The sequence below is a fragment of the Lolium perenne genome, chromosome 2, assembly GCF_019359855.2.
Source record: "Lolium perenne isolate Kyuss_39 chromosome 2, Kyuss_2.0, whole genome shotgun sequence".
Taxonomy (NCBI): domain Eukaryota; kingdom Viridiplantae; phylum Streptophyta; class Magnoliopsida; order Poales; family Poaceae; genus Lolium; species Lolium perenne.
The window spans coordinates 312986995-313002882 of record NC_067245.2 but is presented as its reverse complement, the minus strand read 5'-3'; positions in this window follow the sequence as shown (position 1 = coordinate 313002882).

Sequence of the window (15888 nt, the reverse complement as noted above, 5' to 3'; positions counted from 1 at the left end):
TGTGAGGACGGTTAAGCTATAAGATCTTTTACAATGGGAGTCTCTTAGGGTGGCATCCTAGGTATTTTGCTTATGTGGCACTATTATGAAATGAGGACAGAGATTGATGTTGTTTCTTAGCTAAGATACAACTCTTGCACGGAACCATGCAAACATGTGCACAAAATCATTAAATATAGATACAACTCTTAAGATACAATGCACTGGAGAATTTATCTCTTAACATATACAATGCATTGTGAAAGGCCTAAGTGCAAGGAAGAAGAAATAGGAGGCCCTAATATTTATTTCTAACCCCCTAAAAATAATTGAAATTTTAGAACAAAAAACGGACATGGAGCAATGGACAATCCCTAATTAGAAGGTGTCTTTGCTAACATAAGGGCTAAAACATTTGGCCCATGTAGTATTTCAATGTATTATTTCAGATTTTGACTAAATCTTAAAGCCCACGTATGTGGTAGTCCATGTGAGTTTGAGACCAAGTTGATGGTAACTCATAATGGAGTGGCAAGAGGAGTGTGAGCTAAATTTAGTCCCGCATGAAAAATTAGGAGGAAGTTAGACCACCTTATAAGTTGGTTGTTCCACCAGTAATAAGTGGGTGAGAAGAAAAGTGGTACACGCTTGTTCCTCCTCCTTCCTATTCGTCGTCTTGACACATCATGCCGCGCCGTGATCGTGTTGAGTGGATCGAGCCTTGAGTCAAGACTTTTCTTTTATTGTTTAGAAAAATAAATAGAATCATAGACGAACGCATCACAATTAGTCGGTTCGGGTCGCCTGCTGCAGAGAAACACATCTGATACATGAGTTAGGGTTTTTTCACCACTTTCTACTTGCGACGCCACCGTAGCCTACTCCATTCCGTCTGCCGGCGTACACCGGCGAATGGGAGAGTAGATCTCCAGAACCACTCGCCTTTATGATCATGTATGGGAGAGGGAGAATTAGGTTTTTGGGAAAATGCTCTGCGCGAGTGCTCAAGTTGTTTATCACGATTCGCCTACTGGATAAGTTGGGATGTGCGGCCTACCGTCGTATTCAACGCCGTCTACTTCGACTTGTATTCGCCAACCATATCGTTAATAGTGTTACTGCTGCGTCGACGACTGCTACATCTCTACCTGATTGTATATGTCACGTGATCCAATCTTTTTAGCAATGGTTAGTGCTACTGTTCATGTTGCTTAATACATCTAGTATGTTTGATTTTCACATGTTAATAATTGTTGTAGTCATCTTTTATATCCTAGCATTACTAATTATCCAACAATCTTGATTTGTCACTATGCTAACTTGCTAACCTAGCTAGCAAGCCATAATGACAAGCATTATTGACCTAGCCAGAGGACCCCTGAATTCCGGACTATGGCTAGTTGTGCAAGCTAATGGATGCAACAGTAGACACCTCGATCCATCTGCCGGCCGCGGACATCAAACTAATCCTTAAACCTCTCCTCCTCCTCCACGACAAGGGCAATGTCTCATGCTGGCTACAGTTAGCTCCCTGTGACCATGACATTTCCTTGCAATTGTCCAACGAGTCGCGGACACAATATTAAAGACATCGCTTTTTTTTTTTTTGTTTCAGGATGCCGGCCCATGACATTTCAGAAGTAAAAATGTATTTCCGGGCCCGCAATGATTAGCTAGCAACTAATGGGCCAGCACACGACTGCTAACTATGCCAATTGATGGGAAATTAAGACGCGGCCGGACGTTAAACAACTCCGTGTACATGTTGCTCAGTTGCTGGATACTCAGCTAACTAGAACAGACACGCAAAGAAGAAAAAAGTAGTGGATTATAATGGATGGTGTGCACGGTGTACGTGTTCCTTTCAGGAAGAAAAAGATAGAGAGGGTGGAGTGTCTTGTAAGGCATTCTACATGGAAGCATCACGATTTTAGTTAAGAACTTGGCAAAGTTGTTGATCATCAGGTCTAACCTCCCACACTGCCCATCTAGCTGCTAGCTACAATCTACGGATTATGAGTGTGCATCATATCATGATTCTTAACTTTTTCATGGTTTCATTTTTTAAAAAATTGAATAATTTTTACCATGGCATGGGAGACCTGGTCGGTATATCTTACTCCAACCCCTCCGTCCATAAAAGGATGTCGAAGATTTTTCTGAATTTAGATGTATCTATGCATTAAAAAGTGTCTAGATACATATAAATTTAGATAAATTTCCGATATCCTTTTATGAATAGATGTAGTATTTAATGAAGAATTGAAAAACACTCTCTTGAACAAGGTTTTTTTTTTTCTCGGTCGCAATTTTTTACCGGGGGACCCCGGAAAATTCGGTTTCCGCGAAATCTCGGGAATTTCTCGAACGAGTTTATTGAAATGAAATTTGAATTCAAAAAAAGTCTAAGATGAAACAAAGAAATTTCTACGGTATATTGGCAGAACAACTAACGCAACCTAGTGGGAAGAACTTCCTGCGGAACAGCATAAGGTTTTGGGTTCGAATCACAGTTCTGCCACTTTTTTTCTTTTTAAGCAAAAACAAAGAATAAAATGATAGAAAAACATGTCGCGTGGTCGGGTACTCGAACTCAAGACGAGGGAAAGATAGTATCCCGCGAAGCTAACCACAGCGCCCAACCAGATCCTTTGTTATTTATTATAGAAGCTTCTTTTATCAATAACTGTAGTCTAAATTCAAATCCAACCGAATTATGTTGGTCTTGAAGTAGTTAGAAGAAGAAAAACATCATAGTTTCCTCAAAAAAAATGCATTAGTATCTCATGATGTCAAACAGGACTAACCAGCAAGATTTGAACTATAGTGATTATGCGGCCTCTTTGCCCCTCTTCCATGACTTTTGCACGTTCCTGCTCGTCCTCGTCGATTAACTGATGGATATCGTCTCATGCATCCATGTGGGCTAACAGCACTTTAGGGGACCAAATCAATAAGGTGTGCGAGTACAATACTATCGAAAGAGGGCTCCTGTTGCGATCTCCCAAAGTGGGATCCATCTCCAATATTTATATACTCGTAAATTCTTCTAAGAACCTTCTCATAATCTACTAGCATCCCAAAGTGCCAAGTGCCAATGAGTCCTTGATCATATAAACAACTGAATCTTTCTGTCCATCCATGGCATCGAGGAACACACATGTCGGCATGTGCGTATGCGCTATCGTATTTGCGACTTGTTGCATCGTCATTGGCTAGCCATATTTATGCCTATTCACCACGTTGTAAAGCTCGGGCATGTTTGAAAATTGCACTCGGTTATTAGGAACAGACGAGGAAAGCTTTACCGGTCAGTTGCGTGTGCATGAACCTATCTGTATCTCCTTCATCTTTTTCTTCTTTTGTGTGGGGAGTTAACCTTTTTGGTCTGCATGGGCTCTAGTTTCTTGCATGGTGAGAGGGACATGGTGTTAGGTTTTGGAAGGATGTAGTGTAATGTTAGTTTGCTTCCTTCCTTGTCATGGTGCACGAGCTCCACATGGACAATGCCATGTGAAAAGTGGCGCTGTCCCAAAAAGAGGAAAGTGAAAGCATGGCCATAGTTTGTTGGGATAATCTTTTCCGAGGTGACGTTGTGGCTTCTTGTCTGGGTTTGCTCCGGGGAAATCCCTAGATCCACCGTGATCGGTCGATGGCGGCACTCTTGTGTCGTCTTCCCTCTTGAGGGCATCGATTTGGAATTTCTTAGGTCGGAGGGACCCGTGGAAGTTGGATGGTGTTGGCGTCATGGGTTGCGTCGCGACGATGACAATGGTGAGCGGATCGGAGTTGCGGCATGTTCTTCGTCACCCCTGCCGTGATGGTGAAGTCGGAGCTGCGAGGCGACTATTGGCAACGATGCCACTTGATTGGTGCTTGCGTCGATGCAAGGCGTGCAACTTCTCCTATGAAGGTCACGGTTGAAGTCGGAGCTGCCTCCTCCTCGACGTGCTTGGGGGTCGACTGTTTGGCACAGGCTCACTTGGGTTCCGTTGTCGTTTGCGGCGAGGGTCTCGATGGCGGATGTCTAAAGTGAAGTCGGAATCGTTGTCTCGTGGAGGAGTGACGACGATGACGCTCGATGACATCCTCAACGGGTCTTTCTCCTCGATGGCATCTGTGCTTCGTGTGGGTAGCCAGGTTGGTGGGATGCTAACGGTGTGTTGTTGGTTTTCGCCCGATTTTCTCCTAAAAATTGGGCACTTTCTTGTTAATTAATAGATTGAGGCAAAGATTTTGCCTCCGTTTAAAAAAAAAGTGAAAGGAAATCATGCATATTCCACTTCATTGTTCTTGTAGGATCAACACATGATTACTTCCTCTGACTTGTGATGTTATTGGATCCTATATTAGATCGGACCCCCAAACGTCCATGTGGGAAAATTTCCATGAACCCTCTGACATGCTTGCTCTATCACACACATATGTGTGTGATGTATATATACACTGTTCAAACTGGATTAAAGAGTATCCGCGCCCGGTATGGATGCAAATGATAAGTCGTTTCAGAATCTAGAGTTGTTAAACATTCTTAAGGTTGGACTATCACTTTGGAAAAATTTATGAACATTGATAACACCTCGAAACAGTCTTTTGCTCCGATCAAAGGTGATGAGGAGAATCTCTTACAAAGCAGATAAAAGATAAGAAAACAAAGTACAAGAAGAGCCAGACTTTCCACCAAAGCCACTGAAACAAGACCAAGAAGAATCTGAGCTCCACGATGCCGCCCCCAAGATGATAAGAACGCACACGCCACCATTTTCGAGACTGCAAGGTCAAAGGTTTTCACCCGGAGCCCTAGTGTAGCGATGGTAACCACAACGGTACCCTTAGGCATCGCCGTTGTCGGTGCCTAAACGATGGTCTTTCGCTTGAAAAAACCCTCACACACGCTCGATAACTCAGACCGCAAAATGTCCCCGAACCAGCCCCTAGAACATGATTTGGGAGCTACCATTGCCGAAGCGCTGGCAACACCACGATCCTCACGGCTCGCTCCTTGTCATCGAAACAACCAAAGAGAGGGGACATCACCACTTCCACGTCGCTCGTCGTAGAGACGCTCGTGCAGTTCACCTTACGGGGCCGTCGTCCATGAGCGCGAGATTAGGGCTCCATAGACCGCTCATCAAGGGAGCAATGGATTAGACGAGTTATGTTGACAACCGACTCGCGTTAGCGCCGCCGCATGCATCGGGAGAAAACCCATCCTCCAATGCCAGATGCGCCTCCAGCCGGACGCAACTGTTAGGGACCCTTACTGCCGCGCTACAATTCCATGCCCACAATCACCATCTACAAGTCCACACCATTCCTACCATCATCATCCCCACAAGAAATCCGCCGCCGAGCCATCGTCGGGTGACCAACAATCCGAGCACTACTAGGGAAACAACTATAGGTAATTTTCTTACCCGGGGTGCATTGTTAGGCGTGACGCACCACATACAAGTGCGCCTTGGTACCCATGACGCACATGCATGTGGAGCGCCATGACCAAGATGGGAAATTTGAAATTTGGGTCACCTACCCGTGGCGCACGGAGTGCTGGTGCGCCGCCGGCTGGTTGGTCTCCCTACCCCCTTGGATCGCCTTTTCAGTTTTTAAAAATAATAATACAAATGATAGAAACTTCAAAATTACAATACTTTGAGATAAATCCCTCTAATCATCTTTAATCGATGATGTGTGCACATACATGGACTACTCCTGTGCATCACGCGTGTCTATCTATTCCGATCAGAGGGAAGAGTTATGTTACTTAATGTAGTTGTTTGAAAAAATAACAAATTTGAAAGACGTTATGTTTCAATAAAACAGCTCTGAATTCTGCATACGACTTCAGATGAAAACGTTTTTTTACATGAAAAGTATTTACAGAAAAAGTTACATCCAAATTCAACCGCCATGGCCGTTTACAGATGTTTGAGAATCCTCAAATTAAAAAGGAAAAAATTGAGTTTTCAGAGGTTTTAGGTGTCGCTATAAAAAAGATTCGAAATTGGCAAAATTTACCCTGGCACAACGTAAGTAGTGGTGCGCCACGGCTAAGTTGGGGCACACCATGAGCTTCCGCTCCACCTTTTAAGCTTAGCCGGAAACCCTAGTACCCATCTCGTTCTCTCTTCCCCAAGTTGTACCACCGCTCTCTTTCTTTTCTTCTCTTCCTCCTCCTCCTCATGCACTCTCATTTTCCTCCCTCTCTTCCTCCCCTTCCACAACATCTCCCCCAAGCCTCCGCCTCGGGAGGATGCCGCCGCCTCGAGCCATGCTGCTCTACTGCCGCTGCTCCCTGCCTCCTCTTCTTGTCAGCGCCACAATGAGGGCTCCACCGCCTCGAACCCTGCTGCTCAACTGCTGCTGCTGCTCTCCACAAATAGCAACAACGTCATGCCGCCATGGATAACGAGTTGTAGCGACCTTCGGCTGCGGGACTGGATTGATTTTTTTTTTGTATTTTATTTCTAGGATGTTTTATATAAACCATGCTTGAATATTAGTTCGAGATCTAGTTTTTTTTTAATTGTCTCAACATACCCGTGGCGCACCACTAATTACGGTGTGCCACACCTACTTGCTAATAGTGGTACGCTAACTGCGGCGCACAAAGTTTGCGTCACGGGTAGCAAAAACAAGTGTGGCATAAATAAGTTTTTTTCTAGTAGCAGAGGATTAGAGCATGCAACAACCCTGGCAAGGGCCCACATGGTCTATATCTGGGCCAACAGATCTGCACACCATGGTTGATAGCAGAACCCGCACCCCCGCCAGCCACCTGCTCTGGCTATCTCCAACGTTGCTGACCGCTCCCCTACGCTGTAGACATTACCGCTTGCCCCACGAGTTCCATCCTAATGTAGAATTCCAGGAAAATAAGAACTTTTAGCTTGAGAATGACATTAGAAGGTAGGGGGTATGTGTCAATTTTTTTATTTAGGTGTCTCTAATGAAATATTCACTACTACAAAAAGGCTTATTAGTGGCGCTCTGGTTTTGGCTATCAGTGGCGCACATGGGTGTGTCACTGCTATCACTCCACTACAAACTGTTAGCATTGGTGCGCCACTGCTAACGTACATATGCGCCATTGCTATTATGCCGAGTGGAGGAGGAGATGATGAGGAGGAGAAGGGGAAGAGGAGGAGGAGGAGGAGTGGATGAGGAGGGGGAGGAGGAGGAGGAGGAGGCCGGAGTTCGAGAAGCAGTGGAGGAGGAGGAGGAAGAAACCTGAGTTGGAGAAGGAGTGGAGGTGGGGGCCAGAGTTGGAGGAGGAGGGAGTGGAAAAGGAGGCCGGAGTGTAGGAGGATGCCGGATTTGGAGGATGAGTAGGAGGAGGAGGCCAGAGTGGAGGAGGAGGAGGAGGAAAGAGTTGGAGGAGGAGGGAGTGGAGGAGTAATAGAGGACGAAGAGAGAAAGAGGAGAGGTTGAAGAAATGTGTGGAGGAGGGAGGAGGGTGGGGATAAGGGTAAAGGGTGACTGACCATTTCAAATTTCGAAGAAGGGAAACTTAGTAGTGGCACCCCATCGCTTGGTGCACCACTGCTTTTTTTATTTTTCTGAAATATTCGCCCGAATTTTAAAACCTGAAAAGGTTTTGTTTCTTTTTTGATTTTTGGGAATCTAAAAATTCTCTAAATACCTGGAGGGCATTGAATCGCATGTAAATTTTTGCATAAATACATTTCCATATAAAAAAGATTCATATCGGAGATCGTATGCAACCAGAAATCTTGTTTTACCGATACATGACGCAATTTTAAAAAAAGTTGAAATTCATGTTTGTTAATTTACAACTAGATAACATAACACATGGCCATCTCGAAGGATTTCATTTTTTTGAATTTTTTATCATTTTTTAAACTAGAAAGGAGATCCACACGAGGGTGTGGGCATGATTTTATTTTTTGATATTTTATCAATTTCTTTTAATTTTTTGAAAACTAGAAAGGTGGTCCTGTTTTATCAATTTCTTTTAGTTTTTGAAATAGGATGAAACTTTTCTTGTAGATACATCTTCATATATTAAATATTTTTTCGAGTTCGTATGCAGAAGATATTCCCATTTTACCTAAAAATACCACTTTCTTGCAAAATAATTCAAAAGTCATGGTTGTTATTTTTCATAGTACCTAGATCACCTAATTGTAAGCTATTTTTATTTTTGAATTTTCTATAATTTTTCTTTCGTATTTTAGAAAGCTAAAAGACGAGGGGGGGGGGGGGGTGTGGAGCAAAACAAAACCCCAGAAAACCTTTAGTCCGTATTGGTTTTATAAACCGGGACTAAATGGTAGACCTTTAGTTCTAGTTTGTAACACCAACCGGACAAAAGATTTTCACACCGGTGGGACTTTTTAAAACATAAAGCCTAAGCTCAGCTTTATAAATTAATAAAGCCAGAACGGCAGAAACACTCGATACAACACACCAAACACAACACTAATACCGGTACCTCATAACACCAGGTCCATACAATCAAGCACAACGAACAACTCAAAGCTATTGCCTAAGAACCACTGGGCAGAACTAGGCAGACACCGGCGGGACTTGCCGCAACCTCTTTAGTCTGGGTTGGTGTCTCCAGCCGGGACTAACTTTTCGGCGTCCTAGCCGTTCAAACCGAGATTAATGCTCACATTAGTTTGGATTCGTAACGCGATCGGAACTAATGCTCCGGGCAGCTCCAAAGGAAAGTCATGTTTTCTAGGAGGTGCCATTTTGGCTCATAGGAGCAAATGCTCTCATTATACAAAATAACTAAAAAACAATTTTTAAAATGTCAAAAAATTCTGACATAATTTTTTTGATGTACATCATGTCATTCTATGTTAGTACATAAGTTTTCGCGGAGAAACAACATTTTATGTGGCGTGTACAAAAAAGACAAAAAAATGTTCTGTACGTAGTCGTGTTATAGCATCAAAATTTGTCTTTTTTTTATAGAAGCCACATACTTTTTTAGTTTTTTTTTTTTGAAAACTTGTGTACGAACATAAAATATGTGGATATACATGGAAAAATTTATTTATAAATTGTTTGACACTTTGAAATATAAATTCACACAATGGGAGCAAATGCTCCTATGAGCCAAAGTGAATATCCCTGTTTTCTAGCACTAGTGCTAGAAGATGTAGCGAAGGGCCCTTATCCCGATGCTCTTTTTGTAAGAGGAGAGATTGCATCAGTGCATGAGAATTCTTCTTTTTGTATATGCAAAAGATACTCTTAATTGTTTCAAAGAGACATACGTCTTGTCTGACAATTTTCCGAATGGATATGTTTGGGTTGCAGAATGATTGATGATACGCACGCCTAGATTTTATTGATGTTGATATAAAAAAAGCAGGAGACCCTGCCACGAGTTTATGTAGGATCTGCTTATCCAGTGTCATTACCCTCCCTTTTTTTTACCAGTTTATGCTTACTCCAGCGATTTGCTCTGCACAATGGTGTTTTGTGCTTCCCATTGTGCCAAATGTTGTTAAAATGATACGTTTTTTTAATTCAATTTCAGGTATAATATGCATTTTTGAGAAATTTTCAAAATAATACGGCCTCAGCTTGCACAAACTGACTAGACCTTGTATGGTTAGTTAGCTGTTCGAATATTTTTCAGTGGTTAATTTTATTTTTTAGGTGGTACTTTTTTTAGATCGTATTATTTAATTAGTTCATTTAGCTATAAATTTTTATTTATTTAGTATTTTTAGCTATTTTTAGATGGTATTGTTTATTTAGTTGGGTCCGGTAGTAATTTTTAATTATTTTAGGCGGTAATTTTAGACGGTGTTATATTTTAGTTGGTTTGATAGTAATTTTTTATTTTAGGCTGTATTTTGTAGACGATATTATTTATTTAGTTGGTTTAGAAGTAATTTTTTTTCTTTACGCGGTACTTTTAGACAGTGTTATTTATTTAGTTGGTCCGTTTGTAATTTTATACTCCCTCCGTCTATTGATATAAGTCATATAGTTTTTGGCACGAAAATAAAGAAAACTTATTGAGGGAAAATTACACCAGGTTTCTGCAGGCTTACCCCTTGGTAATTGACATGAGAAAATAGAAGACTTTGCATAAGTTAAGAAAACTTAAAATGACCTCTAAAAAATTATCCATACAAGTGGTGGAACACAATATTCCCTATTTTTCAAAAAAAAAAAAAATCTCCACAAATTATACGGCTTACATCTAGGAACGAAGGGAGTATTTTTTTAGTTCGTATTTTTTGCGGTATTATTTATTTAATTGGTCCGCTAGTAAATTTTAATTTATTTAGGCAGTATTTTTAGACAGTGTTATTTATTTAGTTGGTCCGGTAGTAACTTTATATTTGATTAGGCTGTATTTTTAGATATTATTATTTATTTATTTCTTCTAGTTAATAAATTTTTATTTCTTTAGGCGGTATTTTTTGTAGACTGTATTAGGTTGTGCTGTTTAGTATTTGATGAGTCTGAATATTTTTTAGACCAGCAGAAATTTCCAAGCTGGTCTGAGTGAGTTTTAGTTTGTAGAGTTAGAATTGGTGGCCCCTCAAACATGGACCATTAGTCAGTTGAATGACTGGCTGATTGTATGTTTCAGGCTTAGTGCTCAAACATATACGGTCGGTGTGCATTCATTGTGGACGAAGTCAAGTTCAAAAAAATTCTGTCATTTGGGCCAATTGATCGAATCTCAAAATGGGTGAGCTGGTTATGAGGATGCAAAAATTGGAGAACTCACTCTATCATGTTAGTGCTTCCCGTGGCGAAAGATCGTATGCTCGCCTGAAACGGGGTCAGTACGAGTCATGGAACCAACTCATTAGATGGATGACAGGACAAGTCAAGGAACGAGTCAATGTGGAAACTGCAGACATTGTTCATGGCAGGATGGGAACCAGGGAGATACTGAAATCTCAGACAACCTGAGCCGTGTGGCGTGGGTTCGCCGCGCAAGGCGATCGACCGTCCCGTGCAGTCCATCCATGTACGTGCCTCTCACTCACCCAATTTGCCAATCACTCTTGGACGAGTTCTTCCAGCAAATTCATGTCTTGGATGAGCTCCGCGCCCAGACCAGGTATATTTCATACGTCGATGTCGACGAAAAACTCCGTTATATCCGTATTATTCTCAGCTGGTTCCAGGGCAGCAACGTGCGCGTCCCTGTCGTCGCATGGAGTGTACATACATACAAGAAAGCTTTAAGGAGCAGAGAGCGATACCCACCATACCTACGAGGCGTCGTCGATCGTGGTTGCCGATGGGCCCAGCGTGCCCGCCGGAGCTGGAGCTGGACGGGACCTGGAGCGGGGGAGATAGAGTCAACAAAGGAGGAGGACAGAGATCGGGCGTAGGTGGCATGTCACCGTAAGCGATGCACGAGCGAACCCCGTGTTGGGGGTCCAGCAGCGACGATAGATCGGTGGTCGATCGCTTGCCTTGCCGCCCCTCTTCTTCAGCCGTCACTCACTGGCCTCTCGTTATCTGCCCCGGCCGCCCGCCCATCCCGTCGGTAGGTCGCGCTCGCCGCGGATGACCCACCACGTGCGGCGTCGCCACCGTACGTACAACCCCAGTCCCCACCGCCCGGCGGCCCGGGCCCGGCGCACCACATCCGTTCCGGCGCCGCACCGGCGGCATACCCGGTTGCAGCCATTGCTGAATGCCGATGGACGTCAGGACGCGTCATCTCCATGGAGCTGGCTAGCTAGCTAGCTTCGACCTTGTACTTGGAGAACCCTTAATTACTAGCTTGAAGAAGAAACGAATCGGAAAGACGCTTCGGTCGATCGCTGGTACGATCGACGTCACGAACGAGAAATTCTCTGGAAGTACATGCATGTATTACTGCATCCAGTCGCTAGCTTCCGGTGCTACGTACGTACTGCCGAACCACAACGTCTCAACCACCGTATAGGCATAGCCAGCCAGGAGGATGGATGCTGCATGTGCAGCCGTGGGTGGTCTCTCGACCGATTGCTCCATTCTACATGGATCCATGTCGGAGAGTCCCGTCCCATCCATCAGCCTATCCGCGTACGCCTACAGCTCGGTCCAACGACGGCCTATCCGGCCGGCCGGCAGCTGGACGCCTGGACCCTGTATATGCGGCGTCTTCCTTACCTTTTTTTGCGAAACACAGTACAATTAAAGACCCTCATACATATGTGCACACACTCACTCCTATGAACGCACACACGCATATCCTACCCCTATGAGCACTTCCAAAAGATTGCGTTGAAGAACTGATGCGGCGGGTCTTGAGATTGACGAAGTCACCACCACTACGGGAAAAACTTTCTTTGCCGTGCAACTATTTGCACGGCAAAGGACCTTATATGCACGGCAAAGGCTTTGCCGTGCATTGCCGCACGGCAAAGACCGCACGGTAAAGCAATCGACGGCAAAGGCTTCTTTGCCGTGCGCCTCGCCAATGTTGCACGGCAAAGGCTTTGCCGTGTGACGCCGCACGGCAAAGGTCGCTTCTTTGCCGTGTGCCTAACATGTTTTATCTAAAAAAAGTCCCCAAACTGGCTGGTCTGGGAATCGAACGTAGGACACGGAGTAGGGAAAGCGAGCAACCTTGCCACTGAGCTATATGTTCGTTTGTTGATAACTATACCATGCCATGCCTTTTGAGATGAGAAAAAATCCAGTTTTTACATCTTTGCCGTGCGCTTACACTAGGCAAAGGCTTCTTTGCCGTGCGTTTTTCAAAAACACTAGGCAAAGGCTGCTTTGCCGTGGAACCCAGCTGCGCGCATGGCAAAGGATGAGACACGACAATGCCCAACGCCTTTGCCGTGCACCAAGTCTTTGCCGTGCCGTGTGTTGGGACATTGCCGTGCACATTTTTTTACTGTGCGGCCTCTTCCATCGTTGCCGTGAATCATATCTTTGCCGTGCGCTTGTGTCTATCTTTCCCGTGGCCAAGGTCTTTGCCGTGCGTTTTTATCTGTGCGCACCTTTGCCGTGCGGGAACACACGGCAAAGAAAGGGCGCACGGCAACGCCTATTTTTCCCGTAGTGACATGCGCCTCGCTGTTGACGGAAACATCGCCTCTCACTGAAGAATATTCCGCCTTTATGAGACACCAAAGTGCCAAATCTGGAATTTGAACTCTGGTGAGCTGGGGGTGCCACTGTCCTCCTAACCATCCAACCACAGGTTTGTTCTCACGTCTTCCTTGCTCTCCGTCACCAAGCACACAATATCGCAATAATTTCCATATATATTAGGTGTATGCATCGATTTTATTAACGAGACATATCGACCATGGCCAGGTCCCTCTCCCCGGCCGCCAGGTTCCCCTCTCCTCCCGGGTCGCCTCGTGTGTGGCGACTCCGAAGGCACACCTGATCCCCTCCTAACAGCCGGTGCCGGCAAAGTTTGTAGAAAATTAAGGTTAGGAGCTATTCGGTCTACCCCATATTTCTCTGCCTTATCGGTGGTGTCGTTTACAATGCATATTATATAGACTCTAAATTCCAGACATTTCTATCTATTTCCAGATAGGACTCAACGACTTGTTAAACCAACCATTATCATTAACAGCCATCTGCTGAGCCCAACTGTTAACCAATTAGGTCATAAACACGCAAGTGCGTCATGCGATGAGTTTGAATACGAAATCAAACTCGAATGCTTTAACAATCCATAGAGCCAATCCTACAGACAACCCAGCATTCCGCTATATACTGTTCCCGGGTATAATTCCAACATACTCATATACATTGTGTTCCAGTATAGCCGTACCGGTTTTCTTAAGTACAATTCCACATCTATTATTCCCTGTTATTTCCATGTATAATTACACATCGAGGTTTTGATTCCAGGGGTATAACAATGTAGTGAACATGTAAAATATTAAAAGCCATAAATAACTACATTGTTACAGGGTAATGCGAGGGCGGACTCCGATGGAACCCGTGGAGGCAGGCCGTCGACCCGGTTGCACTTGTGGAAAGCGGGCGGCGTTTCTGGCGACAATGACGGCCGACGCGGATTTGAAGGTTGGCTGTGGTGGTCAGCTTTGTCTGGTCGACGTCATCTTCCTAGAACGATGGTGATTGGCACGGAGTCAGCTCCCTCCCTACGGCAAATTGTCTCCTTTGGGGCTGCTAGTTGCAGATCTAGGAGTCGAGGCTCCGTTCGGTTGGGTCTGATAACTGACTATGGCAACACCACTACTAGGGAAAGGTTTATTGTGGGTGTGCCGACCCACTACTAGCGCCACTACTAGGGAAAGGTTACCGCCGACATCATCTTCCTAGAGCGATGGTGATTGGCACGGAGTCAGCTCCCTCCCTGCGGCAAATTGGCTCCTTTGGGACTGCTAGTCGCAGATCTAGGAGTCGAGGCTTCGTTCGGTTGGGTCTGACTGTGCCGGCGGTATTGGGCCATCACCGGCGCGCTCAAAACATGGAGCGCCGGTAGTATTTACCACCGGCGAGCTCCTTTTGTGGTGCACCGGCAGTAGCGCTGGCAGCTATAGGCTATTTCCTAATAGTGCACATGTGGTCATTGTTACCTTGTTTAAAGCATCGTCGTTGCTAATCTCCTGCCCCCGGATGTTCCATGGAAAACCCTAGATCTAAGTCTCTCGGATTGGTCACTGGCGTACGTTCGGTGCCTGCCTGTTGGGGGCATAGTTTCATAACAAGTTATGGCTGCTGGAGGGGTCTTGTCGTGGAGTGGTGTCGGCATGGTGCATAGGGGGCAATGTGGAGGCGATATGGCAGACCTAACAAAATTTGTGTGGATTTCTACCCTAGATGGATCGGTGGTTCGATGGAGGTGGCGGCTTCTGTAACGAGGACATGTGAGGTGCTCGCTAAGGGTCCGCTAGTCTGGATGAGTCTTACTGTTTCGTCATAGGGTGTTTCAGTGATGCCTTGGTACCTAACTGATGGGATGTTGTTTGTGTCAGATTTGTAGGTATTGTGTGATGTGGTTTTAGGTCGTTTTGACCAGTTACGTGTTGAATAAAATTGCAAATCTCTTCGAGATGCAAGGCCAAAGGTCTCGGCAAAAGAAGAATAGGTACTATGTTAATCCACTGGAGCATGGCGTAGCGGCGGTAGGCAGCAGGCGGCCGGACCCAGCGGCGCCGCGGCGCGGATACGGCCGGATGTGAGAGCGCGCGCGAGAGGCGGGCGGTTGGTGCCGTGTCGCGCGGGCGGTTTCGATCGTGCGTGTCAGCCACATGCGCGCTTGCACTGGGAGTTCTCTGGGCTGGGGACGGCCTGCTGCCCCCACTTGCTTGCCTTGTCGTGCCGTTAGCCGTGTTGCCGTCCGGCGCGATAACGACCGCGCCGTGTGCATGACACGGACGCGCCACAACTCTCTCAAAGGGTTCCAAGTAACCATCTGACTTTTTCTTCTGAAATACTACAAGGTACTGAGTGTGAGAGCATCCCCACTCGTTGGCGCTCCCCACGCCCAAATCCGGCGAAATTTTCGTCCGGATTGGATCAATTTTTGGCATGGGGGGCAGTATATTTCCAGTCGTGTGCTCCCCAAGCGGCGTTTCTCGGGGAAAAAGAGGATGGCCCGGGGAGTCCGGACGAAAGAGGAGACACGTGGGCGTGGGCGGTTGGTTTTGCTCCATCCGGAGTCCCCGAGCGCTCCCCGGGGGGCCGGGGATGGCGTGGGATCGCCGGATGAATTTAGGCCCAAATCCGGACGAAATCGAGAAACCGGGGGCGCGACTGGGCTGGATTTCGCCGTCCGGATGTAAAAAACGGCTCGTGGGGGGCTTCTTGGGGAGACGAGTGGAGATGCTCTGACATATCGATCCGTGATTTATTTTGACTCCCACTTCTCAGTTTACACAACCTCGCCCACCAAGGTAGTGTTGGGCTAGCTACATAACATGTTTTCCCTTCATGAGTTCTTATATCTAATAGTCGTCGATT